Source organism: Macrotis lagotis, chromosome 7 (genome assembly GCF_037893015.1).
Source record: "Macrotis lagotis isolate mMagLag1 chromosome 7, bilby.v1.9.chrom.fasta, whole genome shotgun sequence".
Lineage (NCBI taxonomy): Eukaryota > Metazoa > Chordata > Mammalia > Peramelemorphia > Peramelidae > Macrotis > Macrotis lagotis.
In genome coordinates, this window is record NC_133664.1 from 21,500,719 (window position 1) to 21,514,249 (window position 13,531).

General features: G+C 37.5%; 1 pseudogene; it reads right to left on the reverse strand.

The window, feature by feature from the left end:
• Window positions 1-11,903: 11,903 nt before the first annotated feature.
• Window positions 11,904-12,282, reverse strand: LOC141493635 (transcription and mRNA export factor ENY2-like; annotated as a pseudogene).
• Window positions 12,283-13,531: the final 1,249 nt, after the last annotated feature.

The following is a 13,531-nucleotide window of genomic DNA, read 5'->3' on the forward strand; positions in this document are numbered from 1 at the left end:
GCAAGGTAGGGTTGCCAGCCATATGGCTTTGTTTTTTTGTTTGGGGTTTTTTTAAAAAAAAGTATTTTATTTGGCTTTCCAACTACAGGCAACAGTAGCTTTTATCACTTATTATTTTTTTTGCAAAGTTTTGAGTTTTACTTTTTTCTCCCTCCCTGTTTTCCTTCCCTCCTTCCCCCTTTCCAAAAGCAGTTTTTGAATTTTTAAAATAATTTTATTTATTATTTCAAATTACTTGCAAAGATAAGTTTTCTACATTCATCCTTTTGCAAGCTTTTGAGTTCCATATTTTTCTACCACCCTCCCTTCCCTTCTCCCTACTCATGGCAGCTATATGAGTAGCCATATGATTTTGATGAAGATAGGCCAAGATTTGTGATGTCCATTTGCTCTGGGCTAGCAAGAGAGACTGGAGCAGGCCACCTTATGACAGACCTTTAGTTCTGCAAACACTACTCTGTGGAGGAAAAAATTTATTTTCAAAAATCACTTCAACTTAAAATTATTAAACTGCAAAGAGAACAAAACATCAACAATTCAAGAAACATTTACAAAGCATCTCCTGTGGGCCAGGAGAGGCAGGGTGGAGTAGTGGATACTTAATGTAGACACAGTTTAAGTACTAAAGAAACAGGGAAAGACAAAAGAAAAAAGGCCACTGTCCACAGTCTAATGGGGAAGAAAATATGCAAATAACCATGTACAAACAGTAGCTATCCAGGATAAATTAGAAATCCTCAACAGAAGGAAAGTGGTAGCATTAAGGGAGGTGAGGAAAGACTTCTTGCAGAAGGTGAAACGTGAGCTAGGGTCTGGAGGAAGCCAGGGAAGACCTGGGCTTATAGTCACTGTTTGACCTTGGCCAAGTCACTTGCTAGCCTAGGCAGCCCTCTAAGACTGTAAGGCAGACAAAGTATTGACCTGCCTAGGTGAAGGCTGAGTTTCCTCATCTCATAGTCCTCTACACCTTTGAAGTCACAAGTCCATTTCCCATTCTCTCCTCATATGCTAAGCTCTATACTGGAAAGTAAGAGTAGGAGGGAGTACGGAAAGACCTCACAGGAGTTCTGAGCCTGTTTGGTTTAATGGGATCAGAGATATTGGCCAGCACACCACCTGATGACCAGAGGTGGCTTCTGAGCTGAGCCATGAAGAAAGGGCTTCTGAGAGACCTTTTGTGGCTTGGGGTAAGGAAAATGCATGAAGAGGAAGATGGCTGATCCAGGAATATGGAGTAAACCAGTTTGACTGTCTGGCAGAGTGAAGAACACTTCAAAATAAAATAAAAGCAGAAAAGTCAAGACACGTTCTCAACTCCTCAGGGAGTAGCCTCAGAACCCAGAGAGAGAGTTTCTCTTGCTCTATGACCAGGGACTCAGTGAGAGTGAAAATTGGAATTAGAATCCTCAAAACTTGGTTGGGCTAAGTCAGGAGTATCAAATGCAAATAAAACAAAACCAAAAGTAAGGATCCCTGCTGACTGCATCCTGACCTAGAAAACCACATATTAGCTTCATCCATGTTCAACTGAGTTTTTGTTTGCTTTGTTTTTTGTGTCCCAATTACATTTTAATCTTGTTTTGTTAGGATTCCATGAAGAATTCTGAGAAAGAATTCATGAGACTTGGGCTTGTTCTCAGGTCAGGCATTTTATTGGCTTCTAATGACACAGTGGACTGAGAGTTGGGAGGTTCTCTAAGAAAGAAGGGTCTGAAATAACTAATTTATTTGATGATAATGATGATGATGGATGATGTTTGCCCCTGATTTTCAAAGATGACCACAACATCAAGGAGGTGATGCCATGACAATCACATGAATTGGATTTGAGTGAGGCAGGGGCTGTGCTAAGTCATCAGCCTCACTTTCTCCTCCAGAATTATCTGAGTCCAGCGGTCAGATATGGATTAGGACAACTGGAGATGGCCCTGGATGCAAGACATTCAGTGACTTGCCCAAGATCACACAGCTAGTAAGTGGCAAGTGTTGGAGGCTGCATTTGAACTCCTGTCCTCTAGACTCCAAGGCCAGTATTCTATCCATTGTGCCACTTAGCTGCCCCTTCTCATTTATATAAGGAAAGAAGGAAGGAGAGAGAAAAAATGTTCTCAGTAGGTGATTAAATCTTTTGGGGTGGAACTCTGGATGTCAGAAGTTGGCACACCATGGAACAGTTAGAATTTATAATTGTTATAAATACTTTTTTAAAAATTGTTTTTATTTAAGGCAATGGGGTTAAGTGACTTGCCCGGGATCACATAGCTAGGTAATTATTAAGTGTCTGAGGCCAGATTTGATTTTTTTTTTAAATAATATTTTATTTTTCCAACTACATTCAACAATAGTTTTCAACAATAATTTTTCGGCGAGGTTTTGAGTTTCACATTTTTCTCCTTTCTTCTTTTCTCTTCCCCCTTCCCCTGAGAGAAAGTAATCTAATAGAGGCTATATATGTATAACCATACTAAACATGGATCCTTATTAATCATGTTGTGAAAGAAGAATCAAATCAAAATGGGGAAACAAGACATAATAAATGAGACAACTTTAAAATTTGAAGATAGTAGGTTTTGGTCTGCATTTAAACTACATCATTCCTTCTGTGGATATGAATGGTTTTTTTTTCCATTTAGAATTGTTCTTTGATTATGGTATTGCTGAAATGAACAAGTCCATCATAGTTGTTCATCACCTCATGTTGCTGTTAGTGTGTACAATGTTCTTCTGGTTCTGCTCATCTCTCTCAACATCAGTTCATGCAATTCTTTCCAAGCTCTTCTTTTTTTTTTTCTTTTTGCTATTTTATTTTATTTTTCCAATTACATGTTATGAAAGTTTTTCAACATTCATCCACATGCATATTTATAAATTAAACAATTTTCTTCCACCCTCTCTTCCCACTCTTCTATCCTCAGCGGAAAACAGTCTAGTAAACATTGTACATATACACTTGTGTTTAACATATTTACTTATTAGTCATTGTGTGTAAGAAGAATTAGGACTAGGGGAATAAAAAGAAAACCATGGGATAGGAAGGAAAAACATAAGAGAAAATTTTAAAAAATGAAGAGAGTGTTCATTCAGATTCTGTAGTTTGTTTTGTTTTGTTTTGTTTTGTTTTTCCTTCATCTGGATGTGGATGGAGTTGTCTGTACAGGTCTCCCAGGGCCGTCCTACCTCTCTGAACTACTGAGAGGAACTGCATCCATCAAAGCTGATCAACTTACAATGTTGTTGTTCATGTGTCTGAGGCTGGATTTGAACTCCAGGGCCAGTGCTCTATCTACTGCACCACCTAGCTGCCCCTATTACCTCTAATTAAAAAAAAAAGTTATCTTATTATGTAATTTTGCCATCTCATATTTTTTTTCCTTAAGAATATGATTCCTGGGGGGTGGCTAGGTGGTGCAGTGGATAAAGCACCGGCCCTGGAGTCAGGAGTACTGGGTTCAAATGTGACCTCAGACACTTAATAATTACCTAACTGTGTGGCCTTGGCCAAGCCACTTAACCCCATTTGCCTTGCAAAAAAAAAACCTAAAAAAAAAAAGAATATAATTTCTCTCTCAACACATTCAACTTAGATCAATGTATAGCATGGAAACAGTGTAAAGACTAACAGACTGTGGGGGGTGGGGGGGGAGTGAGATTAGGGGGAAAATTGTACAACTCAAAAATAAATATATTAATTAATTAATTTAAAAGAGCTTAAAAAAACTGCTAAGAATATTTTGGATTAAGTGGGACTTTTCCCATTTTTTTTTGATTTCTTCTTTTCCAAGCTCTTCTGAAGTCCTATCCCTCATGATTTCTTATAGAACAATGTGTTCCAACACATTCAGATACCACAATTTTATAAACAGGCTTGTTAAAGAGGGCTTTTGGAGGTTGAAGAAGACCCCAGGTGTTGCTAATAAGTGATTAAGTCTCCACAGACCCTGATCCATTAAGTAAAAGGACAAAGGGCCTTAAGCAGGTCTGGAGCAGTGATAACAGGCAACCAAGTGACAAAAAGGCCTTGGGCAAAAGCAGAGGTAGGTGAGCTGGTAATTAAGTCATAGCTAGAATTTCTAGTTTTAGCAAGAACATTCCCAGCAGATATGAATGTTGGGGATGGGGCTCATTTATTGGGACCCCCCCCCTTCCCCATCAGTTTCAGTATACTAGGGAGTATTGCCTCTTCTGGGCCATGTTACTATGAAACTTGCATTGACTACTATGATGGTTAAAAAGGGTCTAAAGACATAGTTTCTGGATAATTTAACTATTTTAATAATTTTAATAATAAGGCTAACAGGTTACACCATACAGTCTTGGATCTGGTTGAATGAAATTTCAAATAAGAACCTACCTTTTAATTTGCTGTAGCTTGTTTACACAGCACTTTAGGGACACAAAATACAATCTCATTTCCCTTTATATGATCTGAAGTGAACACAGTGAAACAGAAACAGCTGAAAACATCCAACCCAAGATTTTATGTCATTCCTTCACACGGACCTGGACCATCTTTAGTAAAGGAGAAAACACTTAAAATTTGTATAAATTTTGAAAACAATTTTTTTTAAATCACTAGTGTGTGGGACAATTTCCATTTAAATAAATTTCTGAGATCTCTCAAGGTATGAAGGAAAGCTTTATTCGTTTCTCGAGGAACTGGCCCCAATCAATTACAGAGATTGAGGCCAAAGCAAAAGGCCCAAGAATCACATTTATCCTAAATCGTTCCCCACCCCCCACTGACCCACCCTCATTCATGAGGAATGTGGTTTTATAATCTAGACTAATTCTAAGGAAAAGAGCATAAAATTCAAACCAGATTATCTCTTCAGTCCCAGGAATTGAATGGTCATGCCAACCTCAACAGATAAGGTGGGGTCAGTTGAGTCTTCACCAATATCCCAGAAGTTGCTTTGTCAAGGGAGGAGGGGTACATAGTTAACTATTCTCTAATCTATAATATTTTACTGAAGAAATCTCAGACTGTATCCCACTCACTAGGGAACTTTAAAAAATGAAGGCTCATGCTGGCAATCTTTCTGACCTTTAACCGATAGGGACTCTTTTGATTTTTACCTTAGCAGTGACCAAAGTCACCATGCTATCCTGTCAATAAACCTAGAAGCTGAGCATAATTTGTTGCCTAGGCTCAGCATACAGAGATGGATCCTGTCTTTTTGCTTTTTTAAAAAATATTTAAAAAATAGCCCTGCCTCTTCCATAGAAGAATAAAAAAAGTTTTTGATGGTGAACAGCTGCTGATAACCAAAGAGCCTAGCAGCCTTGGTATCATCACTCAGAGAGGAAAAAGCTAGCAGGGGTTCCCTCTTTCCCACCTCTTTATTTTTAAATATGTCTAGACTTGAACAACACACAGTTGTTTCAGTGTAATTATATCCATTGTTTCTGACCTTGACTCAGTCTGGTGGGGGAGGATTGACTAATGAAGGGATTAACAATATTTCCTCCTTCTCAGTTAGTAGTAACATGGAACCAACAGCTTTGGAGAAATTGTATAAAACTTCTATCTTTATTCACCATCTTATTCTTTTTTTTTTTTTTGGCAAGGCAAATGGGGTTAGGTGGCTTGCCCAAGGCCAAACAGCTAAGTAATTATTAAGTGTCTGAGGCCTGATTTGAACTCAGGTCCTCCTGACTCCAGGGCTGGTGCTCTAGCCACTGTGCCACCCTCACCATCCCATTCTTACCTACTCTATTGCTTTGGCAGTCTAGACAGGTGGTACGATGAACAGGTTATAGCCTATACCAAATGGTCTGGAAGCCCCTAAGATGAGATGGAGAAACTAAAACTAAGCAATGTAAGGGCTTATTGACATGGTGTGATTGAAGGGAGGGTAGATAATTTATGAAGTGTTTACTATGTGCTAAATGTCTTTTGCAAATCCTAGCTCATCTGATCCTCACAGATGAAGAAATTAAAATTATCTATAGATGTATTAAAAATGTTCTAAATCATTATTTATTAGAGAAATACAAATTAAAACAATTCTGAGGTACCACCTCACACCAATCAGATCAGCTAACATGATAGAAAAGGGAAGTGATAAATGTTAGAGAAGATGTGGGAAAACCGCACTGTTGGTGGACTAGAATGGTGACCTGGTGCGGTCATTTTGAAGAACAATTTAGAACCATGCCCAGAGGGCATATATAACTGTGGCTATTTTTTGATCCAGCAATGTTACTACTAGGTCTCTATCCCAAAGAGATAATAAAAAAGGAAAAAAGACCCATATGAACAAAAATATTTGTGGTGGCAAAGAATTGGAAATTGAAGGGATGCCCATTAATTGGGGACTGAACAAGTTGTGGTATATGAATGGAATGGAATGCTATTGGGCTATAAGAAATGATGAACGGCAGATTTCAGAAAAACCTGGAAAGACTGAATTAACAGCAACATGATGTGATGCTCAACATGATAGACTTAGTTCAGCACAGCCATACAATAATCAAAGACAATTCTAAAAGATTTATGATGAAAAATGTCATCTACATCCACAGAAAGAGTTATGGAGTTTGAATGCAGACCAAGGCAGGTTATTTTCACTTATAAAATGTTTGTCTTTTCTTTCTCATGGTTTTTTTTCCCTTTTGTTCTGATCCTTCTTTCATAGCATAACTAATATGGAAATATGTTTAGCATGACTGGATTATATAACCTATATCAGATTACTCACTATCATGGGGAAGGGGGAGGGAAGGGAGAGAGGGAGAAAAATGTTGAACTCAAAATCTTGCAAAAATGAATATTGAAAACTCTCTTTACATGTAATTGAAAAAATAAAAAAATTTTAAAAATAAAGAGAAGTGTTTCTGGTATTGACAATTTCCTTCTAAATTGTAATTATTCGAGGAGATGCCAGATCTTAACATCTTAATAGGAATGAAAGTCAGCATTTGAATATGCAGGAAACATGGTACTAGGAGATAGGATATATCCACAAATATGATGCATGGTAGAATGGATAGGGACCAAAGAGAGGTCCAGATAGAATGCTCTAGAAAAAAATGTATATAGAGAAATAATACTTTTTTCTTTTTAGTTTTTGCAAGGCAATGGGGTTAAGTGACTTGTCCAAGGCCACACAGCTAGGTAATTGTTAAGTATCTGAGGCTGAATTTGAACTCAGGTACTTCTGACTCTAGGACTAGTGCTCTATCCACTGTACCACCTAGCCACCCCCAAGAGAGATGATACTTTTAATGGTGATAACAGGGAAGGTTTCACTGAGCTGAACTTTGAAAGAAAACAAGGATTAGAAGAGATTTGGTTCATTCAATTTAATAAGCATTTATGGGTGCTTAGGAGTTGTGGCTACAAAGACAAAAATAAAGCAGTTCCTATTGCTTTAGGGGACTAAGCATTATAAAGAAAAATAAGTGGAAAGAAAAAAGAACTTTAATTATATATATTCCACTGAGAGGGAAGAGGAGAAATATTTACAGGGATAAGTATATACAAATCCACTATGGCATCATGTCACATATATATATGCCTATATTTCTATATGTCTCACATAGTTTTGCACATATGTTTTATGCTTTATAAAATTTATAAAACACTTATAACTATTATAAAGGTATTATGTTTATATGTATAATATAAATAAAATCTAATATAGTTAAATATATAAATAAATATGAGATAATGATAGGTGCTATAAGAACTATGAGGCATATAATTACTTGTTACAAGGGACGATTTCTATTAGGATAGGGTCAGTTATCAGGAAGTGATAGATATGTTGTAGGATTTCTTTTTTAAAGAAAGAAAAATCCAATAAAATTGTACCTTGATTTTCCTTTTTTGGGAGGGGTATGCCAGACATATAAGGTAAATCCTGCTAGCAACACAGTTGGATATCTGATCTATAAATTAGAAATTTACCTGGGGGATACTGAGATGCTATAACTTGCCAGGGTCACACAGCCAATGTTTATCAGACACTGGACTGTGTGCTGGAACCAGGTCTTGTTTGTAAGGACTGATTATTAAAATTATCAGTGTGAGCATCTACACCTAAGAAATGGGGAAATGTGACAAATCAGGGCTTGATTCATTGTTTTGTTGTTTGTCTGGCTTAAAAAGTGATGGAAAAATGTTAATAATGCTAATTAAAATTATAAATATGGCCTGCATATATTCTAAGTTGTCTTGGACTGGGAAATTGTATCACTGAGTCTTTCTGTGGATTCTGCCTCTCTAAATTTTAGCTAGAGTGATAATTTGATGGCTTTTGGAGTTTTTTGGGAATGAGTTTCTGGGAACTCTTACCTTCACACCTCCATTTTGGCTCTGCCCTGGAAATTATTTCTATAGGTTCCCAGCTCTCTGTCAAAGAAGTTATAAATGTAAGGAACCATCTTGGCTCAAAGGAAGCACCCTTTGCTCCACTCTATGGTTTATTCTTGGTATTAGTCAGAGTGCTAAAGACTTTCAAAGATTTTTCTCCATAATGTTTATACAATGACAACAACCTTGTATAAATTGTTCCTCTAGTTCTATTAATTTTACTCTGTACCAGTTCTTTGAGGTCTTCCCAGTTTTCTCTGAAACTGCCCATTTCATTATTTCTTTTGGCACAGTTACAGTCCATTGTATTCCCCAACAGATAGTCATCCCCTTAGTTTCCAGTTGGGGCTACAATGAAAAGAGCTCCTCAAAGTATTTCTTGTATATGTGAGTCCTTTCCAACTTTCATTGATGGCTTGATGGAGTGATGTCTTTTGAAGATTCTGAAGATCACCTGGCAGGAGAAGATACCTAACACTGTGGTCCTTTCTCGAGCTAAACTGCCTAGCATTCAAACTCTAATATAGAGAGTGCAACTACGATGGGCTGGACATATCGTTAGTATACCAGACATATGCTTGCCCAAAAAAACTGTTTATGGAGAACTTACATGGGGTGAGCACTCACAAGGGGATCAGAAGAAGTGATACCAAGATACCTGAAGGTCTCATTGAAGAACTTTAGAATTGACTGTACAGCTTGGGAGACACTGGCATAGGATTGCCCAGCATGGTGTGCCATCATTGGAGAGGGTATGAGGAAGGCAGGATAGAAGCAGCTCAGAAGAAACAGTAGCCACCCCAGGTGTTCACACGGACTATTTGTGTCCAACTTGTGGTAGAGCATTCCAAATTTGTCTCAAACATAGTGATGTCATTTTGGTCTTTTTCGATAATGAAGGTAAAGAATCAACCAACTTTCTTTGACCTCTTTGGGACATGGACCTAGTAATGGTTTCACTGGACTAAAGAGCGTGCACAGTTTAGTAATATTTTGGAAATAGTTCCATATTGCTTTTCTGAATGGATGAACAATATATTGATTTTTCTTAAGAGGAAGCACACTTTGATTCTGAATATACATCCAGATGTTGGGATAGTTAGGTGGCACATTGGATAAAGCACTGGCCAGGAGAGCCTGTGTTCAAATTCAGTCTCAGACCCTTAATAATTGCCTAGCTGTGTGACTTTGGGCAAGTCACTTAACCCTATTGCCTTTCAAAAACAAAAAAAAAACAAACAAAAAAAGAACATCCAAACAGGTGGCTATCTGTGACTTTGTTCCAGATAAAGGGCAATTCAAAGAGAAGCCCAGCTATGTACGCTCTGGTAATGTATCTATGACATCTTACTATTCTCATCCTTAGGTGCCTGAATGCCATGAATTCTTATCTTAGGTCCCTTCCAGGCCTAAGTTCATATGTCCTTACATCACTGATTACTTAGATCAAACCTTCACTGAATTGATAAAATTTCTTAGGAACCAACTGGAATGATGGCTAAAATAAAAACAAAATTCTCTCCAAAAGCAATTTGTGGAGTGAATGAGCCATGTAAACCAAGGGGACACCCTTCCTGGGGAATAGAGCTCTTTCAGAAATGTTATTCTACAGAGTCCTCCCTGCTACTATAAGAGAACGAATCTCAGATTTTGTTCCGACTTTCTCCTATTCAAGGTCACTCTCCCCTGAAACTTGTAACCCCTGAGAAAACTCTTCTCATCATACTATTCCCCTATATAAAGTTGCACTGATTCTGGAGTCTCAATTTAGTTTCCCAGAGAGTCCCAAGAGTGAGTATTGTTGCCAGGCAACAAACAACAGGAGAGCGTGAATTTCATCTTTTTTGGAACACAGACTATCTTAGCTCTATGGTTTCCATGGAGAAACCCAATTGTCATGGTTAATTTTGTTCCCAGTGTGGAATTGGAAACTTAGACAAGACAATGAGGCTTATTAAGCAATTACATATTCTAAGAGATTGGATATTGTTGGAGAGAGATTTTGATTTCACTCCCTTCTCCAAAATGCTATTATAAGCAAAGTAGTGTGTGGGGTTTAAAGGATGATCATACAGATAACAGCTTAAATTAATTGTGAGTTGTTGTGAACCTCACAATAAATAATGCATGTGAAATATTAAATCAATGACAGTAATTATTATTAAAGAATTGCTATTGCCACCCTCTCAATAGAATATAAGGTTTGTGAGAGCAGAGATTTCTTCATTTTATCTCAAATCTCCTGGAGCCTGGCAGATTATTAATGCTTGTTGAATTGAAATTTTGAAAATCATCCCCTGCACTTTAAAAAATGTCTCTTTTCTTATGTGATACATACTTTTTGCTATTAATACAATCATATGCCATCAGCATCACTCATTACATCTGTATCATTTCCAGTTCAGAGAGTAGCCAAGGACTGAGAGGGGGAGCAGCCATGTGTGGAGTGATGAGAAGTAATGGTCAGATTGCTCATAAACTTGTAAGCAATGAAATCTGTCTGACTAATTATTATTAGTCAATAGTCATGGGGGGCTCTTCACAACCTCTCAGGGCTATCCCTAGAATGCAGAGGGGATAAGAAGCTATTGCCGGGGACAGCTAGGTGGCAGTGGATAAAGCACCGGCCCTGGAGTCAGGAGTACCTGGGTTCAAATCCTGTCTCAGACACTTAATAATTACCTAGCTGTGTGGCCTTGGGCAAACCACTTAATCCCCATTTGTCTTGCAAAAACCTAAAAAGAAAAACAAAAAACAAACAAACAAAAGAAGCGATTGCCCTCCTGGGAACCCAGTTTGGGAAAATGAGCCTGAATCATGTGCTACAGATGTCTTCTAGAAAGCATGGTTGGGGAGTGGGGTGGACCAAACCCTGTGGATTCTGAGTCTCTTCCAAATTCTGAGATTCTGAGATATGCGGTAATTTTTTTTCCCTGTAAAGCCACTGAATCTTTAATACTCATCACTCTTTTTTCCATGTATTGATCCAGCACTGACTGCAAACCCTAGTTCTTTATCCATAGCTATGCTTTTTTCTCCACCATCCCAAGCTGGTCTAACTGGGCAACAGAAAACAATTTTACATCTCGAAGCAGAAAAACCTCCACCCAAGTCAACTAGGTGATGCCAAAATGCACCCAGGTCTGAAGTAGCAAGACCTCAGTTCAAATCTGCCCTCAGACACTAAACTAGCTCCTTGACTCTGGGCAAGTCACTTCACCCTGTTTGCCTCAGTTTCTTCATCTGTAGATTGGGGATAATAATGGCACCTACCTTCCAGGGTTAATGTAAGGATCAGATATGGTAGGATTTGCAAAAAGTACTTAACACATTGTGAGCACTTAATAAATTATCTATTTATTTATTTTTCTACATCCTAACACTCTTTTTTTAGGGTTTTTTGCAAGGCAAATGGGATTAAGTGGCTTGCCCAAGGCCACACAACTAGGTAATTATTTTTTTTCATTTTTAAACACTTACATTTTATTTTTATTATTAAAATAATCTTCAAGAAAAAATATCAATACAACACATGGGTCATCACCAAAACATATAACATCCATCATACAAAACAAAAGGACTCATTTAGAAAATGCACTTCAAACTGATGGCATGTTTTTAATGGATAAAAGAAATCAAGTATATGTCGTGATACTCTAGCCCATCTTAAAGGCTGGCATGCTGAGCAAGGAAAGTTCTTATTCTTTGTAAAAGCTCCTTCTTCACACTGTCAGGTACAAGAGCTCTGCCTTTTGGAGTTATCTCTGCCACCAAGTATCAACAGTAACGTGTTCTAATTCTTTTTCTTTAATCACATCTTTACAATGAGCTTTTAATTGATCTTTCCAACCACATTCAATTAATTTAGCTCTTAGCAATTCTTTAAGTCGTTCTCTTTCACCAGTTTCTATCAGTTTCTGGTTAATAGTTGCTCTCATCTGTGCATCTTTGTTCATTTTGCTTATTTACACTTACCTCCTTCAGAGCTTACTACAACTAGGTAATTATTAAGTGTCTGAGGTCCCATTTGAACTCAGGTCCTCCTGACTCCAGGGCCGATGCTCTATTCCACTGCACCACCTAGCCGCCCCCATCCTAACACTCTTAAAAACAACTGTAAATTTAGGAACAGGCAGTGAGAGGGCTTAGTGGATAGAGCTCTGGGCCTCGAGTACATCTCAAGAGAACTGAGTTCAAATCCAGTCTTGGGGAAATGATCAATGTTGGAAAGGATATAGGAAAACTGATGCAACCTTGCTGGAGAGCAATTTGGAACTATGCCCAAAGGACAATAAAACTGTGCTTACCCTTTGGTTTAGTAATACCACTACTAGGTCTGTATCCTGAAGAGATCATGAAAAAAGAAAAAAAGATCCACATATACAAAAATATTTATAGCAACTCTTTGTGGTGCCAAAGAACTAGAAATTGAGATGTCCATCAATTGGGGAATGGCTGAACAAACTATGGTGTATGAATGTGATAGAATACTGTTATTCCTTTTTTATTTTTAACCACCCCCTCTCCAATACATGCAAAAACAAGTTTCAACACTTACTTCCAAAAGCTTGAGTTCCAAATTCTCTCCCCACCCTCTTCTTCATTGAGAAAGCAAGTTACTTGGTGTAGTTTAAAAATGCATAACCAAGAAAACAGTCTACTATAATAGTTATTTTTCAAAAGTAAACATAACCCCCACACACAAAAAAGAAAAACCCTCAAGAAAAATAAAGTGAAGAAAAAAACCTTATGCTTCAGTCTATATTCAGACACCATCAGCTCTGTCTTTGGGAGGGATAGCATTCTTTATCATAAGTCTTTCAGAGGGGATGGGGGAGGGAAGCAAGATTGGGGGAAAATTGTAAAACTCAAATAATATCTTTAATAAAAATAAATTTAAAACCTTAAAAAAATAAATGTTAAAAATTCCCTTTACATGCAATTAGAAAAAATACTATTAAATTTTTAAGAGAAATAAAAAAAATAAGTCTTTTAGAGTTCTCTTGGGACACAGCATTGCTGAGAAAAGGTAGGTCATTCACAGCTGATCATCCTGCAATATTGCTGATACTTCATATAAAGTACATTTTCCATTGCATCTGCTCATGTACGTGTTTTACTGAGAGCATTGTTCATCATTTCCCATAACAGAACAGCATTTCATCTCAATCACACACCACAATTTGTTTGGTCATTCCCGGAATTGTTCTATAA